General features: G+C 37.2%; 1 protein-coding gene across 2 annotated transcripts in view; it reads left to right on the plus strand.

Annotated features, from left to right (window-relative positions):
• The first annotated feature begins 6368 nt into the window (after nucleotides 1-6368).
• The window catches only part of spop (speckle type BTB/POZ protein), a 111878-nt gene continuing 98536 nt past the window's right edge, over nucleotides 6369-19710 (plus strand). The window contains exon 1 of one of the 2 annotated variants that reach the window (XM_079825262.1): nucleotides 6369-6460. The gene's annotated coding sequence lies outside the window, so the exon portion shown is untranslated. The remainder of the gene's footprint in view (nucleotides 6461-19710) is intronic. The other variant, XM_079825261.1, reaches the window with a different exon arrangement.

Raw genomic sequence — 19710 nt, forward strand, 5'->3', positions numbered from 1 at the left:
ACTTCCATGTTTCTCGTATAACATTGCAGACACTCTCTCTCGTTTCATACAAAAACAAATATAGCAGTATTTGTATCTCAGTTAGTGATAGTAAAAATAGACTTCTGTATTAAAGTCTGCAACAGAAGTTGTGAAAGTATTTTCTTCCCTATTATGACGTATATCAGAGTGAACGACTTCTCGAATGAGAAAAAAAAAAGTAGGACTGGGCTTGATTTTGTCCAGCGGGAATTTGTTGGATGGTTGTGGTTTGCAATTGCTGTGATGTCATGTGAGTGACAGATTGTCCCGCCCTCACGCCAGTATCATCAGTATCACCAGTATCATCATCACATCATCAGAGAAGAGAAAATATGTTGCTGCAAAAGGATTATGAAGGCACATAAATTGAAAAAAAGAATGAAATGTGCAAGAAAAATCATTTAAAATAAACTGCAATTTAAAATAAGAATTGTCAATTTTGATTTAATGGTGACTTTAATATCTCTGTAATCAACATGATGATGTAGTTGTTTATATTATTTATATACCAAATTTCATACACAATGTTAATTAAGTGCTTTACATAAAAATGAGAAAGAAAATACAAGGTATTAAAAAAGTAAGAACTAGAAATAAAATTATTTAAATTAGAATTGATTACCAAGTTAACTAAATGGGATGGGGATGTTCTCTTTTATTCTGGACGGCAAGGGCAGTGACTGCATCGAGCGTATTTTGCAGTACTAAACACGTATTTATATCGATTTCATCAGGCTCAGAAAATTCCTCAAAAAGAACACAAAGAATGGCCTTCTCAGCTGCCATGGTTGCAACTCTTGCGTCATCATAACAAACGTTATTAACGTGGCTATAATTATGGATGCTTGAACAAATTATGAATAATTATTCATAAGTATGCAGTGTCATAACTACATCTCTGACGTTTATAACAAACCAAACCGTTTGAAAATTGGTAGAAAATTTAGCAAGTTATGGTTATTTAAAAAGTACATGCACCATTAAAACACAATGTTACGAGTGAGCGAGCTGACTGTGACAAGATGGCCGCCAGGTGCGTACGTCGCCCTCCATTGGCCAGCAGCGCGGATAAGACATCTAGCCTTAATTATGTATATCTATTGCCCTAATCACCAGACTCTGTCCACTCGTTCCCAGTCACCAGAGTTCTAATCACCTGCATCTGCACACCCTCATCAAGACACCCTTTATAAACCACCATTCCCTTCACCTCATTGTCTGGTCTCGTCTTGACTGCACGCAACAGATCCCGTGGTACTTACCTGAACTACGCTACCCGTCGTCCATCTCCCGGTATCTATCTGAAGGCCTTCCTCTCCTGTTCAGCATCTGCATACAAACACACAAGTCATTCTCCAGCTAACATCCAGAACTCATCTACATTGTATCCACTCACCTGTGTTTCTCTCGCTTCCCAACTAACCTCTGCAATAAATAATAAAGTCTTATTGCTTGACCCACCATCTCTGTCCCTTCTGTTGCTTGACACATATACAGGTAGCCTAAATCTACAAAATAATATTAAGTCAAATCAACATGTCATGTCTATTTATTTAATTATTTAATATGTAGCCAAAATGTACAGTCACTTGGTCATTTTCACAAAATAACCTCCTCATACAAGACATGCACTGCATCCGAAAGAGCAGTAGGCCTATGTCTGAATATAGGCTATTTGAACAGGCTAAAAGTACCCGAATGACCGACTTTTCCAGTGAGATTCTGAAGTGCACATACGATGGACACTTTACTATCCCACTTTACTAGGCAACTAGGCCACGGGAGAGAAATTGTGAATGGAGTGAAGCGCTGCTACTGACACTGTAAATATGGCGAATGTAATACATCCGGATTTCATTCATACTATATAGAACATACTTTTTAACAGTTTTGAACTGAGTTTCAAACCAATACCTACGATACAGTATGCGATTTGTGGGACACAGCGATGGACTAGAAGCCACAAAACTCACATTTTAATTGTATATTGCAAAACCACCATATACAATGCATTGTAACGGCATATAACAGCCTTGTTGTCATTCAAAATAAATAGGTGTCACTAACCAAGGTCCATAAAAAGACAAACTAGAAGAAAAATTACCATGGTAACTGGATGGCGCTAATATGCACAGGTGGGGCCATGCATCAGAGATGAGCCATCTTTCTCATCTCTACCTCCCTCTCTTCCCTTAATTTCTTCATCTCGCCCAGTGTTCATTCCTCCAGGTCCCAAGTGTGAGCTAGCCTTACATCTCTCACTGTAATGTGCAGGTAACCCAATTCCTCTCTGAAGATGCTTAATTATTTTTTGCATGGGGCAATGGAATGGTAAGTGATACACAGACACGTGGGTTGGAAATGGTGGGTGTGTGTAAATCATACACTCAGTCACATATTCCCTGGTTAATATGTGTGAGGGTACGGCTGCTTTAATTACACTGCCTTTATTTTCTCTCCTCCACTCCCCCGTTGAGCTGTGACTTCCTCATGCTTATTTATGTTTGATTACATTACAACACTGAATTGTAGACACACTGATACACACACACACACACACACACACACACACACACACACACACACACACACACACACACACACACACACACACACACACACACACACATAGTAATGGATAACATTGTGCCAAAAGGTCGCTTTTAATGGTGTAGCTGGGACTGGTGACCAACAGAGAATAAGAAAGAACCTTGTTGTTTGCGGTCAGCATAAAACTGGATTTGCAACCAATCATGCCATAATGTGATTATATTTCTCTGTGAAACAGAATATTCAATTAGAAAAAAATGTAGGGCGGGACTTGATTTTGTCCACTGGGAATTGATCGAATCCCAGTTTTTCCTTTTTGTTATTGGATCATGAATGCCAGAATGGAAACAAGTGGTTTGGGGAAAATAAGCAGGTTTGGTAATGTTAAGGTTTGTCTGTTTTTGCGTAATGCCAGGACTACACTATATTGGGGGTCATTCAGAAGTGGCTTTGTATTCTGATGATTTTTATTTATTTATTATTTTTGTCTGCAAAACAAAAAGGGCTCTGAAAATGTTTTATAAAGGGTTAGTTCACACAAAAATTACAATTCTGTCATTAATTACTCATCCTCATGTCGTTCCAAACCCGTAAGACATTTGTTAAATTGTTTGATAAAGATCTTTTTAATGGAATCTGAGAGCTTTCTGTCCCTCCATTGACAGCCTATATATATACGCAACTACCACTTTCAAACCACAGAAAGGTAAATTAAAGTAATCCATGTGACTCCAGTAGTTTAACCTCAATTTTTGAAGCATCACGAGTCGCAACAACACAATTTGACGTGCGTTCACATTAATAGAATCCCATTATGGAATATAATCACATTATGGAATGATTGGTTGCAAATCCAGTTAATTGCGATCGTGCTTGCGTCAACACAACACGCATGCGTCGTGGTGCTCTTGTGAATGAGCGTTGAAGATTAATATTTGGTAAATGAAGTGGTAAATTAGGGGTTGTCTTGTGCAAACATAGCACTTGCATTGCTTTTTAAACTCAGACTTATCCGCTCCATTTCTGCTTTGAGGCCCTTCCTTCGGGCGCAGGCTGCGCGTACCGCTGGCTAAAAAGAATATATAAAAGATAGTTTGTTCCTTTGGTGGTGTCTGTGTTAAACCAAATTCTTAATTAAGGTATTGAGGTATATTTATACGGGTAGGTGCCTGTAAGCATATGAGAGAATGCATGCTAAATGCGTATAGATATATATTGTAATGGTATTTACTTGGCCTTGTGTCCATGTTTTCTAATGTGTTTTATGTGTTTTATTATGTGATAGATTGTGGATGTATAGTATTGCCAGCGTAAAAGATGAATTTCTATCCAGGAAAACTGAACAAACAATAAGGTTAAACAAACAAACAAAATTAACTTACTTTAATGATGTCTTTACTACCTTTCTGGGGCTTGAAAGTGGTATAGCGTCAATGTCAATGGAGGTACAAAAAGCTTTAATTTGTGTTCTGAAGATAAACAATTAATGACAGATTTTTCATTTTTGGGTGAATTTTCCCTTGAAATGGATTTATATTTTTTACTATCCTTGCTGCCGTTGATATCACAGCTTGTGAAAGTCACTATAATGATGATTTTGGGACCATGTTCCTTCATGTGGTGCCGTCAACTAATCAGAGTAGCATGTCAGGAAGTAATTTAAAAGAAAGTGAAGTAAAAATGTGATTAGTCATGTGACATTTATGAGTTTTGTTTGTTTGATTGGCAAAAGAAAATTCACCAGAATTAAGTGCCCATGAGCAAAGATGGCAGACAGCCAAGGAACTGCCATTGAGATGAATGGGAATGCCAATTGAGAGCTTTCTCAGTATTATAGACCTCCTTGGTGATGTCAGCTGAAAAGGAAAGTCATTTGAAAAACAAAGCAAGTTATTATATTTTTACGAAACGCTAAGAAGACAGATATTGTTTTCTTTGGAATAATATGCGCAGATGATTTGCTCACAATAAGACCAGGGGGCAGGAATTTATTAAAGTAAATGGAGACCTGTTTGATTCATGTTGATTCAAAGAGATGCTTAATGATAAAAATGACTGAATATTGTGAATATCAAAACATTATTACATTCATCTTGATAGCATGAAAATATTTCAGCTGTGTACTTTATGTTTGATCTCTGCATTCACATGTGATTTTCACTCGTGATTAAAACACCCTCAGTTAATGCTGCGAGAATGTCAAGTCTTGTCAACACTGTCATTTGTGGATGGGCTACACTGGCAATGCACGCTTTAATTGGTGTCACATATTAACAACAGAGAACTCTAAACAGGATTCAGACATCAAGAACTCTAGTTCAACACAATTACTGTGGTTAATGGGATCATGAGGGAAGGCCAACTTGTTGCCATCAGCTAAGATAGACACAGTTGAGTTGCCATTCAGAAATGTTTTATTATTAATATTAGTCTCGAGGCCACTTCCAAATCCAGCCCTGTATTTTTCTTTTTAAATAAACTTTTATCATGTAATTATATCATAATATATATGAATAACTGAAATTGCACATACCATATGTCTATATTTTTTCACCGTCAAAAATAGATTTGAGTACAATATTGCAATTCAAAGTGTGTTACTTAGCCAAGATATTTAAAAATAAAATTCACTTCTAGGAATAAAAAAAAGTTAGCAGACACATTTGCAAAACTTCTACAACAAATAGTGAGTTTAATCTTGCTGTTTAGGTTTAACAAACAGTGGCGTTCATGGTTTGTGAAGCTCTGCATATTTTTCCTCTATTTCCCTTGTGTTTTTAAACATTATTCCCTTTTTCTTCCTTCCAACTCTTTTTCATATTTATTTTATTTTTTTACAGAGTCTGTTTTTTTTCATGAACATCTGCTGGCGCTGTTCATGTCTCCCTTTAGAGCCTAGTTTGGAAAAAGAACACATGCATCAAAAACACCTAAACAACACACCCTATGCAATTCACAGGATTAGGGGAAAAACACACAACCTGTAGCCAAACACACTAATGACCTTCAAATAATGACACAATGGGTGTGAAATAGGAAGAATGATACGCTGAGATGTGTGTGTGTGTGTGTGTGTGTGTGAGAGAGAGAGAGAGAGAGAGAGAGAGAGAGTGAGAGAGAGAGACAGACAGATTGCTTGTTTATTCATTTGTGATAATTATTGCATGCAATCAAGCATAGCAATAAATCTTTCCCCTCATAAACACTGCCAACTGTAACTAGAAAATCTGTTAATTGAAAGAAATTCAGATGTTCATCCAAACGTCAGTTAACAATATATAGATACATTAATAATACTACTACTAATAATAATAACAATAATAATATAAACATAAGGAAAAATAGTAATTGATTTGATAAATCACTTTATCACAAAGCAGTTATGGCCATGATAAAGGGGGATCAAATTTAAATTAAATTCAACTTTAAAAATATAGGCATAATTGTCACCATCATTGATTTACATGCAATAATTACAGAGCATAGACTACAAACAAAACAAACTGTGACAGATAAACAGTAAGAATAACAAATACGGTGCTCTTAGTCTTATATAATACGTAAAAGCGAAAAAAAAAAAGACTTATAAAGAGTTAAAAATATATGAAAGGGCATTTCACACACAGCTCTTATACATTTCCCCGAAATCCACAGATGACAGGGACAATAATGTGAGATCATATTCAAAGTGGGCTACATGATTCTGTGATTTAAAATAATAATTATACTCAGATGTAAACTCTGATGTACACTGGCTTTACAGCTACCGCACAGTGCGCGCACCCGAGAACGTACGCACTCCCGTCCCCCGTCATTCATTTAACCCGGACGTGAAGCTGCTCCATAGAAAAATATCCGATACGGTAAAACAGCTTACCTTCATAAAAAGGTAAGTGTATAAACACAAACACACCACAACACAGCAGGGGATGTCATGTATTTCTGTTTTAGCCTTCGATTAGCTTCGTAAGAGTGAAGAGAGCGCGTTTAGAGGATCTGTGTCGGTAATATTTGAGCTTGTTTCAGGCTGCTGTTGCAGTGCTAACTAGCTTAGCCTCTTGTTGCGCTTGCCAGCCTTATTACTTTATGACTCTTATATAACACAAAATCAGCTATCTAACGTGATTTTAGCAGCACGCTTTTTGGTGTCTTGGAAGTTAACCATTTTAATCTACGAACGACTGAGGGTTTGTAGTCATATTAGTGATTCTTTTGACAACTGTCATGTTATCAATGAGCAGACTGGCTCTTCCACCTGCTTCAGGTTGTTGTGTTTAGTTTATTTATGTTTACTAAATATGTTTTGCACGGGCATTTGTGATGCCATACGCCCAGAGTGGCTTTGAAAGATGTGTTTTAGGTGATGGTGCCCTGTCATATTCAATGCAGTACTTGAGTATTGTTGTAAATGTTTGTAGCAGAGGCCTGGGTATCAGTGACACAAGCCCTGCGAAATACTGATCCCGCATTGCCTGTGAATGGAAGGATCTTGCCGCGCACGCGCCCTCTACACCGCCCGCATCCTGCCAGATAGTGGGAAGTGTTTGTGCGCATGCAGGGGCGCTCTTTGCCAGAAACCGAGCCGTGTTCAGGATCGCGTTCACGCAGACGTGTTGAATGGGTTGCTGCATTGCAGGAATTAGGCACACAGCTGACAAGTTGGTGTGCCCGTGGCGGTTGTGAAGCGGAACGGTGCCTAGGTGCTCATGTATGGTTTGAGGGGGTGGTTTCAGATCAGCTCTGGGTCCCCAGCTGGTCATTTTAATCGGGAAGAATGTGATGTTATGTTGAGTTCGTAGGAACACACTTCACTTTAACACATCAGAGCTGGAGAAACCCCCAGTGTTGTACACGCACCTGTGTCACATCTAATGTGACTAACCATATGTCAACTGGCATGGAAGAAATCTGCTCAAAAACACCTGCTCTGCCACTTTGGGGGTGTAAATGTGCAGCTCAGGTGGTTGTTGTCATTATGGAACCTGATTGCTTTTACTGGATATAGAAATTGTGTTAGTTTGATATCTTTCATAATTAAAATCTATATTTATGTTTTATGTAAACATACGTTTTGGGTCAGTAAAAAAAGAAAGTTTACTCGTATTCAGTTGAAGTCACTGAAGAGTTCTATTTCAAATAAATCCATTTTTTTTCTGTTCATCAAAGAATTCTAGAAAAATGTATCTAATGTACCATAAAAATATTAAACCGGACATCTGGCTACATTGATGATAGTGGTGATGATGATGATGATGATAATAACGGCAATAATAATAAATGTTTCTTGAGCGTCAAATCAACATGAGAATGATTTCTGAAGGATCATGTGACACCGATGACTGGATTAATGATGCTGAAAATACAGATTTGACATCACAGGAACATGTGATGAAGTGATGGATGTCACAATATTTTCTCATAATTTGCATAAAGTTCAACATTTGATTTGATTCTTGCTCTGTGTTGTCAATCCAGTGCCGTTCATCTCCCATAGAGAAGGAATGCCCTCTCACTTTTGGCTAGTGGCTTCATATACAGTTACAGAGAGCAATTCTTGAGTGTGTTGGAGAGATGGAGACACAGATTGTGTGAGAATGCTCGGCTAATGCGGTTCTACATGTTTTTCTAATCAGTCTGATGCCCAGTTCTTTACCCAGTGATGAAATAATAATGAAAGTGAAATAGTGGAACTCCTCTGAGTATACTGTTCTTTTTAAACATGTCAAACTTCTCCCATCTGTTGTTGCACACACTTTTTGTATTTCCCTATTTATTCTGGCATTTTTAGCATATGTCCTGAAACCTGAAAGAGTCTGACCCACTTCCCACTGTTTTAAGAATTTTAAAGAGCTCTAGTCTGTCTATTCTAGACTTATATTCATGTTCTGCATTGTATTTCCTTTTATACAGTAGCACAATGAAGCGCACTTGTATTTGCATCTTTAAATCTATTTTGAATAATTCTGCAGATTTTATCCCTAAAAAGTTGGCTCATTTGAGCATTCCCTGGCATTTAAAATAGCATTCATGCTACTAGATTTTTCTTTTCTTGATCAGCTCAAATCCCTCTGAATCTTTACATGTCAATTTTGTTTACACTAATAACACTCTTAAATCTGTGGCTGTTATGGATTATGATGTGTCTGACAGGGGTTGCTCAGCAGGTGTGTCAGAAATGACAGATTATTTGCCGTAACTATCAGCTGTGTAAAATGGGGCTGATGGTGCGTCTCTGAATAAACTCTTGCATTAGGCGCTGATTAAAGTCCAGTGTAAATGTGATGCTTTCTTTCATTGCGGAGAGATTTACTACCGCAACTCCGGCTTGGCAGTTTCCGCTATTCGAAAATAAAGTAATCCATCAATTAGTCAGCAGCTCCATCAAAGCCAAGATATTACGCACCAAATTGCCTCGAATGATGAACAGTTGTAATTTATGAACAAACCCGAGACCAGGCGGCAGGCTGCGAATGAGAGAGATTGCTGTGCTGAAATATTCAGATTGTTATTATAATTTTTTTAAAAAGCTGTTGTTTTTAAATAATCAGTAATGTTAACAGTAGTAAATGGCTTGCTTGGGTGGAATAAACATGGATCGTTATTTGTTTAATAAGTCCTTGATAAAGTGTTTGTTTATATTTACCCAATGAACATCCACATATTTACAATGTCTGAATCGTATGCTAAAAGACAGCTGGTGCCCTTGAGAGAGGAAGTAGTATAGAACACAACAAACTGACAACTTGGCAGAACAGTATGTGAACTGGCAGGTGGAGCTGCATTAATTTTAAGGCATCAGGTTTTGACTTTCTGTATTTCTTGATAAATGTTGAATATTTCATCATTATTGTAGTTGGTTGTAGGGGTGGGTATTTGACACACATTTCACAATTCGATTTTGATTCACAAGCTTGCGGTTCAGTGCCAATTTCTATTCAGTTCGATTTAGGGCTGCCACTAATGACTATTTTTATATCGATTAATCTATCGACTAATTTATCACAATAATTTTCAACAATTTGACTTAAAAACATTTAATTTACGTTGGCCTTCAGTAGTGTAGGCTACTATAAAAAAGTATAAATGTAAACAAGCCCTTGACAAAATGTAAAACTAAAAGAGTACAAATGTAAAAAGGTAAAAATTTGTAAACCAACAAAAAAAGAGAATATCAGCAAGTACTTTTTATATAGAATAGTGTTGTCACGATACCTAAATTAGGACTTTGATGCGATACCAGACTAAAATGCCTCAATACCGATACTGAATCGATACCATGGCAAAAAAACAGTAAAAGTCATTGAATGATATGACAGAACTTACTATTCATTGTTTTATCAAAAAAAAAGTAAACCCTAAAAACTCACTTGGCCGGCATGTTCCTGCCCTGCTTCACACAGAATGTTAGGTCCGGCCCTTTAAGAGCTGCAAGGACCAAATTCATTGTAACATATCCGATTTCTCATTCAACTCTGTATACATTCACTAAAGACATATCCGACTGCGTTTACCTGAATACTCGCCAGGACGTGCATTTTTACATATTTTTGACCATTCAAACCCAATAATCTCTGAAATTGATGTTGCGATCTGTCTGAGTGAAAGGTGTGCATGCGCTTCAGGTCAGAGTCCGGCAGCGTTCGATTAGTAGTTTGATTCGATATTGATTATTTGGGATATGTATCAGGTATACATGGCAAATTTTCTCAAGGGGATAAAAAAAATCTCAACTGATGCTTTAAAATATACAGGGAACCCCATTTGATGCATTACTATAATATAAATAGGGGTGTAAAGATGCACTCATGTCACGATTCGATACAAATCACGATACTAAACTCAGCCAAAATAAAGAAAAGGGTTTATTGTTATTATTATTATTAATAATAAAACTATATTATTTTTTTTATTATCAGGACCCACAAATATTCCTCATTACAAGCTGTTTAATTGACGTCTTTCTGTGATTGAAACTTTGATTGAACTATTTCATGAAAGAGTGAAGAAAGTGTCTCTCTCAGTTTGGTACTCACGAAGCGCAACAACACGCATAAGCGTGACCACGTGTCTCACAGCGCGCGAATATTCACACAAAATTATATCAAAATGCCTGTCTTGTCGTATATCATCGTAAACATAGTCGGTTATGTCGTTAACGTAAACATGAAATCTGCCAGTCACCACCGTCTTGTATTATTATCTGAACATGCAATATGTCAAAAGAAAGAACAGACCCTCTGTTTTATTCTAGTTTCATACATTCTTTATTTTAATCAACACTTGAATGTTGAAAGTTAAAGCAACATTTTGAGCATAAATCTGAGAAAATAACATTTTTATAAAAGACTATGTCCGGATGGGATTCAGAGCAATGATCCAAACACAGATGAGTAGATAGAGTCCATCAACACCCCCAAAGCTTCACAGTCCTATAGCTCCTGTCCTGGGTCGACATTTCATTCAGTAAAATTAGGCAGGTTTGATTTATATGCTGTTTAATGTTGATGATCGCGTTATTTTACATATGCATCTGCTTACATGTGATATCGTTTCTGCTTCTTCGCCACTGTTTTGATCAGGAGATTCTGTACTCGTTCAGGAGATGTGCAATAGTGTCCCCTACCACATAACAGTGAAAACACGGAAAGCCGGAACATATTAAGGTTAATCTATATTTAAATGCAGTGACATAATTTTATGCAGACTATGCAGTGATATTTTACATTTGATTACTATTTTTGTACCTGACAATCTAGTTTAGACCTACATGAAAATAACTCTTTATTTAATTTGTATATGTTTGTTCTGCTGTATTTATTTGCGCTTTTGCTTGTAATTTGATTATTTGTTCTTATTTTATTACTGACTGTCTTAAACAATATTTAAAATGTATGAGTTAGGATATTAGTTTTAGAGTCATAACCTTATTTATTAAGATTACATGGCTCAAAAAGATTTTTTTCTTTTCTTCTTGAAAGCAACAAAATCCGGAGAAACAACTCAAGCAAAGCCAGACTCTGTTGTGTTGTAAATAGTAGGGATGGGAATTTTTGTCAATTTCTCATTTCGATCATCGATAGGTCTCAAAAACGAGTACTCGAGTAAGTGGGTGCGGGGCTTGTGTGGGGGGGCGGGGCGTCTCCGTCATGGAGATATGAAACTATTTTTAGAGTGTTACGAAAATGAATGTTGATAAATACAAACATCACATGTCTATGAAAACATGAACATGACTAAATAACTAATAAAAAATAATAAAATAATAAATAATATATAATAAAAAATAATAATAAAAAATAACTGCTAGATTATGATGCATAAATGTTTTTTTTTAAAAGAAACGATCATCGTTTTCATGATCGATCGTCGCTGTCACGTTCTAGTACTCGAGTACTCGATCACTGTTGCCCATCCCTAGTAAATAGTTGTGATTTGATAAATAAATATAAACATTTTTTTTTTCTTCACATTTATGTGCACTTGTCATTTCAGCTCTCTCTAGAAATGCACCGATAGAATCAACCGCCTATACTGCGCGACGCGTCTTTGACAACACCAAATATCCGCTCCGTGACACTAGTAGTTTCGGGAGGTCTATCCACCCCCCCCACCCCGAAAAAAATCCGTGAGGAAACACTGGGAGGTGTGCTACTAAATTCTGTTCATTCATCAGCTGAAAACAGCAGACCAAAAGATAAACCGATATCGATTCTTAAATCTCAAAAATTTATCAAAGCGAGAATCGATTGAAATAGAGACATTAATATTTTAAACCACGGCCTAATTGTTTGAATATGAATTTTAACGAATTTATTTTTTCCCAGGTATTATAGACCTCATTGAGTAACAGTGGTAGGGTGTTATGGGTAACAGAAAGCATGCCGTGTACCCATTACTGTAGGAGCTTACTGATAATAGTCTCTCTCTTTTTCTTGTATTTCAGCTGAAGTGGGTCATTCAGAAGTTTAATTAAGCCTGGTTTTTATTTAGTGTGTTGTTTTCGAGGTTAACTGTTGTAAGATGACACGTGAGATTTGACAGTTTATGAAGAGAGGGGCCAGTTCTAGAGTGTGCACATGTTAAAGTTATGGGATTGAAGAAGGTGTCAGGATGTGGGGGGGAGAGAATAGGCTAATTTTTCACATAGACAGTTGCACTGAGGACACGTAGTGGTGATTGAATTCGTTTACATGAGAATATGGAAATTGGGGTCGCAAATGCTTGCGTGAGCTTCCATAACTGCTCAAATATTTTCCTGCTCCTCATCCAAGTGTGTGAGCTGTGTCTGTGCACACATCAGCGTCCGGTTATATTTAGATGCAAGTCACAGAAAGGTATGAACTGGATCTGAGTATGTGTCTGTGTGCTTTGACTTATTGTGCCAGTATTTGAATTTCAATCTCTGTAATGAATATTTCCATCTTTCTTATAGAGACACTCTAGAATACAGTTTCTTCCTGTCTCCCACGCTTTCCTTGCCTTCTGAATTCTTGTTGCCCTCATTAGTATTCATGTAGACCTAATGCACTGAAAACATAAACAGATTGGACTGTAGTTTACCATCTCTGTCTCTTTTTTTTTTAATCTCTGAAGTTCAATTGCAACTTTAGTCAAGGTTACTTGCACTGAAGGTGTGATGTAATATTTTTTTTGTTGCTTCACATTGTTGTTGCAGCCTCCACCATTATTTCTAGTTGACTTATCGGTTGTAAAAAAAAAGTCCAATAAAATGTTTACTTGGGCTTGTATGTTTTTTTCCTTCGATGTCCCACTGATATTGTTTTTTGGTATATTTGGGATAAGTTCCATCCCCAATCAAATACGCACCCTGGGCTGGAGTAGGGTCCATTTTCAGCCCGGGATTTGAATGCCCAAGACCCCCAAATCTTTTGTTTTTACTCATGTTTCAACAGGAATATGCTAAATAACAAATAAAATGCTAAAGCTTTTAAGCAAACTTTCTACAGTTAAACTTATAAATAGGCACAGCTGAAAAATACTGCACACACACATAAAAAGTCTAATACATTCAAATAAATATCAGACTGCTGTATATAGATTCGACTAAGCTCCTCTATAAAATGTCTTGTTACACCGCTGTATAAACCTTGATATAGTCTTGATGGCTTTTTTTTATTTGGTAGGGAGGATTGATTGCCTCACAAAAATGTTCATTTTTAAAACATTGACAGAGAATTCAAGAAAGAACATATTGTATATAAACCTTGCATCTAGACTTTTATTTTACAACTATTATCTGTTCTGTCCATGATAGATAGGCCTGTGCAGATTCACTCTTTTTCTCTGGTGTGTGAGTGTGAGAGTGAGCATGTATGCTCTCTGCCAAGTGACATGAGAAAACAACACTTTTTAGTGCATAGCATAAACTGATGCGCTGTGCTTGTGTGATTAGTAACTTAAATTATCAGTCAAGCAATAATGTAACATGCATGCATTTTCCTTGGGTGTGTGTGTGAAGTACAGAGGAGGAGTAGTCATGTGGCTCGCCTTACTGCATGCGTAATATTTATATACACACCATAATAATATTTATTATTTGATAAGAGCTGTGCATAGGCAAATTAAAGGATTTTGCCTTTAGAAATGCCTGCGATTTTCCACTTTCATTGCGTCTCTCATTGAAAATCAACTACACACTTACGCTGTCCACCTCCCGCGTGAAACTGCTTTTATATCAAAGTTGTACTACCGGCCCAATTTATGAGCGGCCCACCGGTAATTCTCCATATTCTCTTGATGGTCACTCTGGGCCAGAACACACCACTCTTCTGGATTGCTTGAAAATTAAAGGCAGGTGTGTTTGATTAGTGGCGGAACTCATCTCTACAGGACTGTGGCCCTCCAGGACCGAAGTTGCCAATTCCTGATGTATGATGAATGATGATGAGATGAACTTTCAAAAAGTGGCTCCGTTGATCTGGTTATCTGATTTCACTTTTATTTCTGCAGATGAAGGAATATCTTGTTTCTCATGTCCTTTTAAACACATTTCAGTTCAAAAGCTTGTACCTTCTGTTTTCTGTGAGAATGAGATGATGGTATAAAGCAGGGGTGGCGAACTCCGGGCCTGGAGGGCCACTGTCCTGCAGAGTTCAGCTCCAACCCTGATAAAACTCACCTGCCTTTTAGCTTTCTAGTAACCCTTCAGACCATGATTAGCTTGTTCAGGTGTGTTTGATTAGGGTTGAAGCAAAACTATGCAGGACAGTGGCCCTCCAGGACCGGAGTTCGCCACCCCTGGTATAAAGGAAGGTTGGATATTATTTTTTAAAGCCATTTGTGATGGACAGAAAAGGAGGCTGCCAGAGGGGAAGCATTGGGAGTATGAATCGGCTGTTGGACTATTTGATAGAAGTAGCGGCTCCCGGCCATTCATTTAGGTAGGGCAGATTCTGGGTTTTGGCGCTAGTTTATAATAACCGTTTTGTAAATGTTATATTCTAATCGCTGAACACATCAGACACACTTTTGACAGAATCAGACTTTATTACACATGACAAACGCATAGAATGCCATCTTAGAATTTCCTAGTATTTATTGCGTCTGAATGTTGTTTTAGAATATTACAAGTTGTACAAGAGGAAATCAAAGTCATGTCTATTCTCAGAACAAACATAAAACAAACACAACAGAACTACTCTATGAAATTATTCACATGAGCATTTTTCAATTAAAGGATTTATAATCTCATTAAATTGATACGCTACTCCACTTAGGAAGAACAGACATGCAAACTAGTTACTGACCTGATGCAGACACACAGCTGAAGTGGACTGATATCGTCTTGGCCTGGAGGTTTACGTGAGGTCACGTGCAAGATACTGATTGGTCAATCAGTCAATAGACTTGCTCCTCTCTAGAGTAAATTTTTCTGGCTGACTAATGAGTTTATGGACACTGGATATGTTTTTTTTCTGAGGTAGGCTAAATGTGACGTTACATGACATTTTTTACAAGCTGTTTTACTGATGCATTTCCGCGTTTGAAACACTGATTGAGCGAGTCCATGTGACATGATACGGGTTTCAGTAAGTTGTGCTGTGTCTTTTAACACACGCTCAGATGTTCATTCATGTTTATTTTGCGCTGTAACTGATATTAAGTATTATGGCGGAAGAAAAGATCCATTCACGTGCGCTGCGTGCGGCCGCTTCTCTAGAGCTGAGCTGCGCCAAAGTGATCTCACGCCACAGCGCCAAACGGTATTTGTTTTTGAATTTCGTAATAAAATAGACGTAATTTGAAATCTGAGACTTTATTTTATATCAATAGCAACAAAGCACAAAGAGTATTGCTATTTAATGGATGTGAGGCACACTGCAATGTTCCGTTCATTCATTAACTGAAAACCTCTTCTCCATTTTGAATATCTTGCACTTGCAATATTCAAAAGCGCACAGTACCGATACGGCAGCTGCTGTATCGATACACGCATCGTCAGGAGTTCATGACGATGTATCGTTGTATCGATATTCTGAGCACAGCCCTAGCGCACGTGCCCGTAGGATCAATTGATTAACGGAAATTGGTGGTCTTCTTTTTAATATGTGCAGCGCTGCCTTCCCGGAATGCTTTACGGGCGCGTTTAAGTTGCTTGACGTCACCGATAGGAAAAAGTGGAGTGCAGCGTGCACGGACAAGTAGATCTGCACACTGATGAAATTAACGTGGTGCGGCAAAATTGATTAAATGAACACGGCAAAAAAATTGACCAATCAGAATTTTGGTTGAGCCAGTACGTATCGACTAATTATCGACGAGTCGACTGGGAAATTACAGCCCTACTCACTACTTGAAGACGGCATTTTGTATTGTTTTGCGTTTTTTTTTCCGTTTTTTTTTCCGTAACGCATTCATTAATACGTATCAGACTCAGTGTGCAAGGTCTCGGTGCGTGGCGAATTTTTCGGACCATGAATACAAAAAAACGCATGCAAAAATGTCAGAACTCACTGTGCAAAGGCCTTTAGAGAACGGCTTGCCCCACCTAGTATCATAAATACATGCCTGCCGAATCCATGCGCTACATTTTAGTATAGCCTATCCTGCTGAAAAAATATTTGTTGCAGAATGCTGAACACATTTATTAATTCAGTGTATATAGAGGTCTATGTTTGGATGAATATTTGCCCATACAGACGAGCCGCGGCTGTTTGATATTCAAGCAACCATTGATTTAGATTCTAGCTCACTAATGGACACACACACACACACACACACACACACACACACACACACACACACACACACACACACACACACACACACACACACACACACACACACACACACAAATCAGATATTTGTACAAGACATTTAAAGCTGTGTTAAAAAAAAAAGCAGTTGCCTTACTGTCCAGACAGTCATTGACTTGTTGGGCAACATTTTTGAATGAAGGCACCAGACTGCTTTCCCAGGCACCGTAGTGTCACGTGTAATGATCTAAAACACATTGAAGTGAGCTTTAGAAATTTCCAAGGGAATTTATTTAATGACTTCAATGCTCCTTTGTCGGTAGAAATTTAATCAAGCGTTGAAAACAAAAATAGAAAATTGATGTTCATAAATGAATTTACTACTTTTAACCGCTCCAACAGACGCCATTTTTATTCCTTTTTTTCTTTTTTAAACCAACAACTGACTCACACACATAGGATATCAAAGATCTATGCTGCCTTCACAAATCGTCCAGATGGTGGCATCTTAGTAGACGGGGTGGATTCAGACATGCCTTCATATCATAGAAAACTCAGTATATTCTGCATGTTTCAAACACAGACTAGTAGTAGTATATTTCAGTCTGCAGAGCAAGGAGAGGTAAGAAAAGAAGGAAATCATGTTTGTATTAGTAGAATGATTTGGGGCAGAAAAATGTCTCTGTCTCTCTCTCTCTCTCTCTCTCTCTCTCTTTCTCTATTTCTACAATCTGGTTTGTTTCCTCACTTGGTAATGAGCTTGATGAATATTCATGAGGCAGAGCTGTTTACAGCATGTAGATCAGGATTCCTGTGAAACTGATGTGCTGGAGTGCATGATGGTGCAGATTAATTATTTGATATAAAAGCTGAAATGCATCCATCAGTGACCTGCTTGGTCACAATAATGGCTCAGAGTATGCTTTTGCTGAACTTTGACACAAGCCTTTGTGTCCTCCGTAGATCAAAATATGTAATAATAACCAATATTAGTGAATATGCTAAATAGTCCCGGCCTCCACTGTCACACCAGCCCGAACTACCTGACGCACTGTCAACTGTAGTAAACAATAATCGCAACTTAATATTTTGGTTTAATTCAGCCATATATGTAACTGTGTCAATGTATCAGAATGGTAATGCGTTATGTATTATGATTAGCCTTTGGCTTGACTACGGTATCAAACAACTAATAATGTGTTGCTAATGTTACACAAACCATGATCCCGTTTGACATCCCAGAGTCAGACAGCTGCCTTCTAAAAAGCAGTGCTTTGAACATCAAGAAAAACCCCGCCCCGCACATTGACGGGATTGGTTACATGTTTGTAATGGTAGGAAACCGGCGGTTTCAAACTGTGTTTTTGAGACTGTCTTTGGTTCAGCGGTGGTGTTGACTTATGAATTTGCACATGGTTTGCCTTAAAGCATATTAAAAACCCCACATAGACATATAAACTACATTTACAAACTTGATTTTCACCACAGGGGAAATGTATTATTAATTATTATTATATAACAACAATAATAAAGGGTGCTCCAATCATGTTTTTTGGGGCAGATCACAGATTACTGATCACTGAAAGCAGTATTGGCAGATACTGATCACCAAAATAAATAATACTGCATGATAAACAAAAGGCTTCAAATGGAACCAATATAGCTGTTCTTTAGGGATGCACCGAAATGAAAATTCTTGGCCAAAACCGAAAAAGAGGAAACCAAGGCCGAAAGCCGAAAACCGAAACACCGAAAGAAATTATGCCAATTATTAGTACCATTGCATTTATGGCTATGACTGTGTACTAACTTTACTAAAATCAAGGCATTGCAATTGCATACATTAATATTAAAGTTTCAAAGAATAAATCAATTACAAGTTATGCCAATATTTATTTAGCACATTGCAACAATGCACAGTATAAAATAAAATTCAAACTAAAATGTTTAACTTGACCCCACTCATTTGTACATTAAATAATAATGTACAGGCCTACAGAAAGGTTTTTAAATTAAATGTTCTCTCATAAAAACAAAGTGCATTTAGGTCTAGCGCATTTAAAAATTTTCTCTGTAGGACTACTACAAGAAAGTGCATTCAGAACAAGTGCAACTGCTTAAGGATACAACTATTTTCTCTGTAGGCCTTCAACATAATAGTGTATCAAAGCAAAGACTGCCATAGCCCATATGTTAACTGTAGAATAGGGGTGTAACGGTACACAAAACTGACGGCTTGGTACAGCAGTTTTACAAAATGGCTTTTAATTTATTTTTATTGGTTTACTGAAAAAAAAAAAGTATCTGTCCTTAAATTAATTAAATTATAACTAAAAGTTTATTGAAGATATTTCTGTAAACTATATAGGGAGCCCTTACTTGCACATTAATATTAAAGGTTAACAACAGAGCCCAAACTATTAGCCTAAATTCATTTGCTATGTATTTTTAGGTCTAATAATCAACACTCAAATAACATAGTACACAAACATGTACACTTCACATAAGGCAGTTTTTGCAATAACTTCTAAATCTAATTATAAAATAGTTTTTTTTCCAATTCGTTGTTGAAATATAATCATTTAAACACAGTGTCTGTCATTTTATTTAAACATAAATGAAATAATCAAGATATCATTAACAGGTTAAGTAGAATATAATGAATATAACGGCTAATATAGGTCATATATTTAGTGAAAGAGTTGATTTTTCTTGTGAACTAACAGCTGAGGACACTGAGGTGCCTGAGGTAAATGTGATGCTACATGACCGTTTAGTTTACAGCAGTTATATTTAGGTCTTTCTGCCGTTGAAACACTGACTGAGCGATTACACCACATATGATACGTGACGGTAAGTTGTAATGTATCCTCAACACACCTTAGATGTTCATTCATGTTTATTCTTAAGGAAGAGATGATCG

Source organism: Gobio gobio, assembly GCF_949357685.1.
Source record: "Gobio gobio genome assembly, chromosome: 1".
Lineage (NCBI taxonomy): Eukaryota > Metazoa > Chordata > Actinopteri > Cypriniformes > Gobionidae > Gobio > Gobio gobio.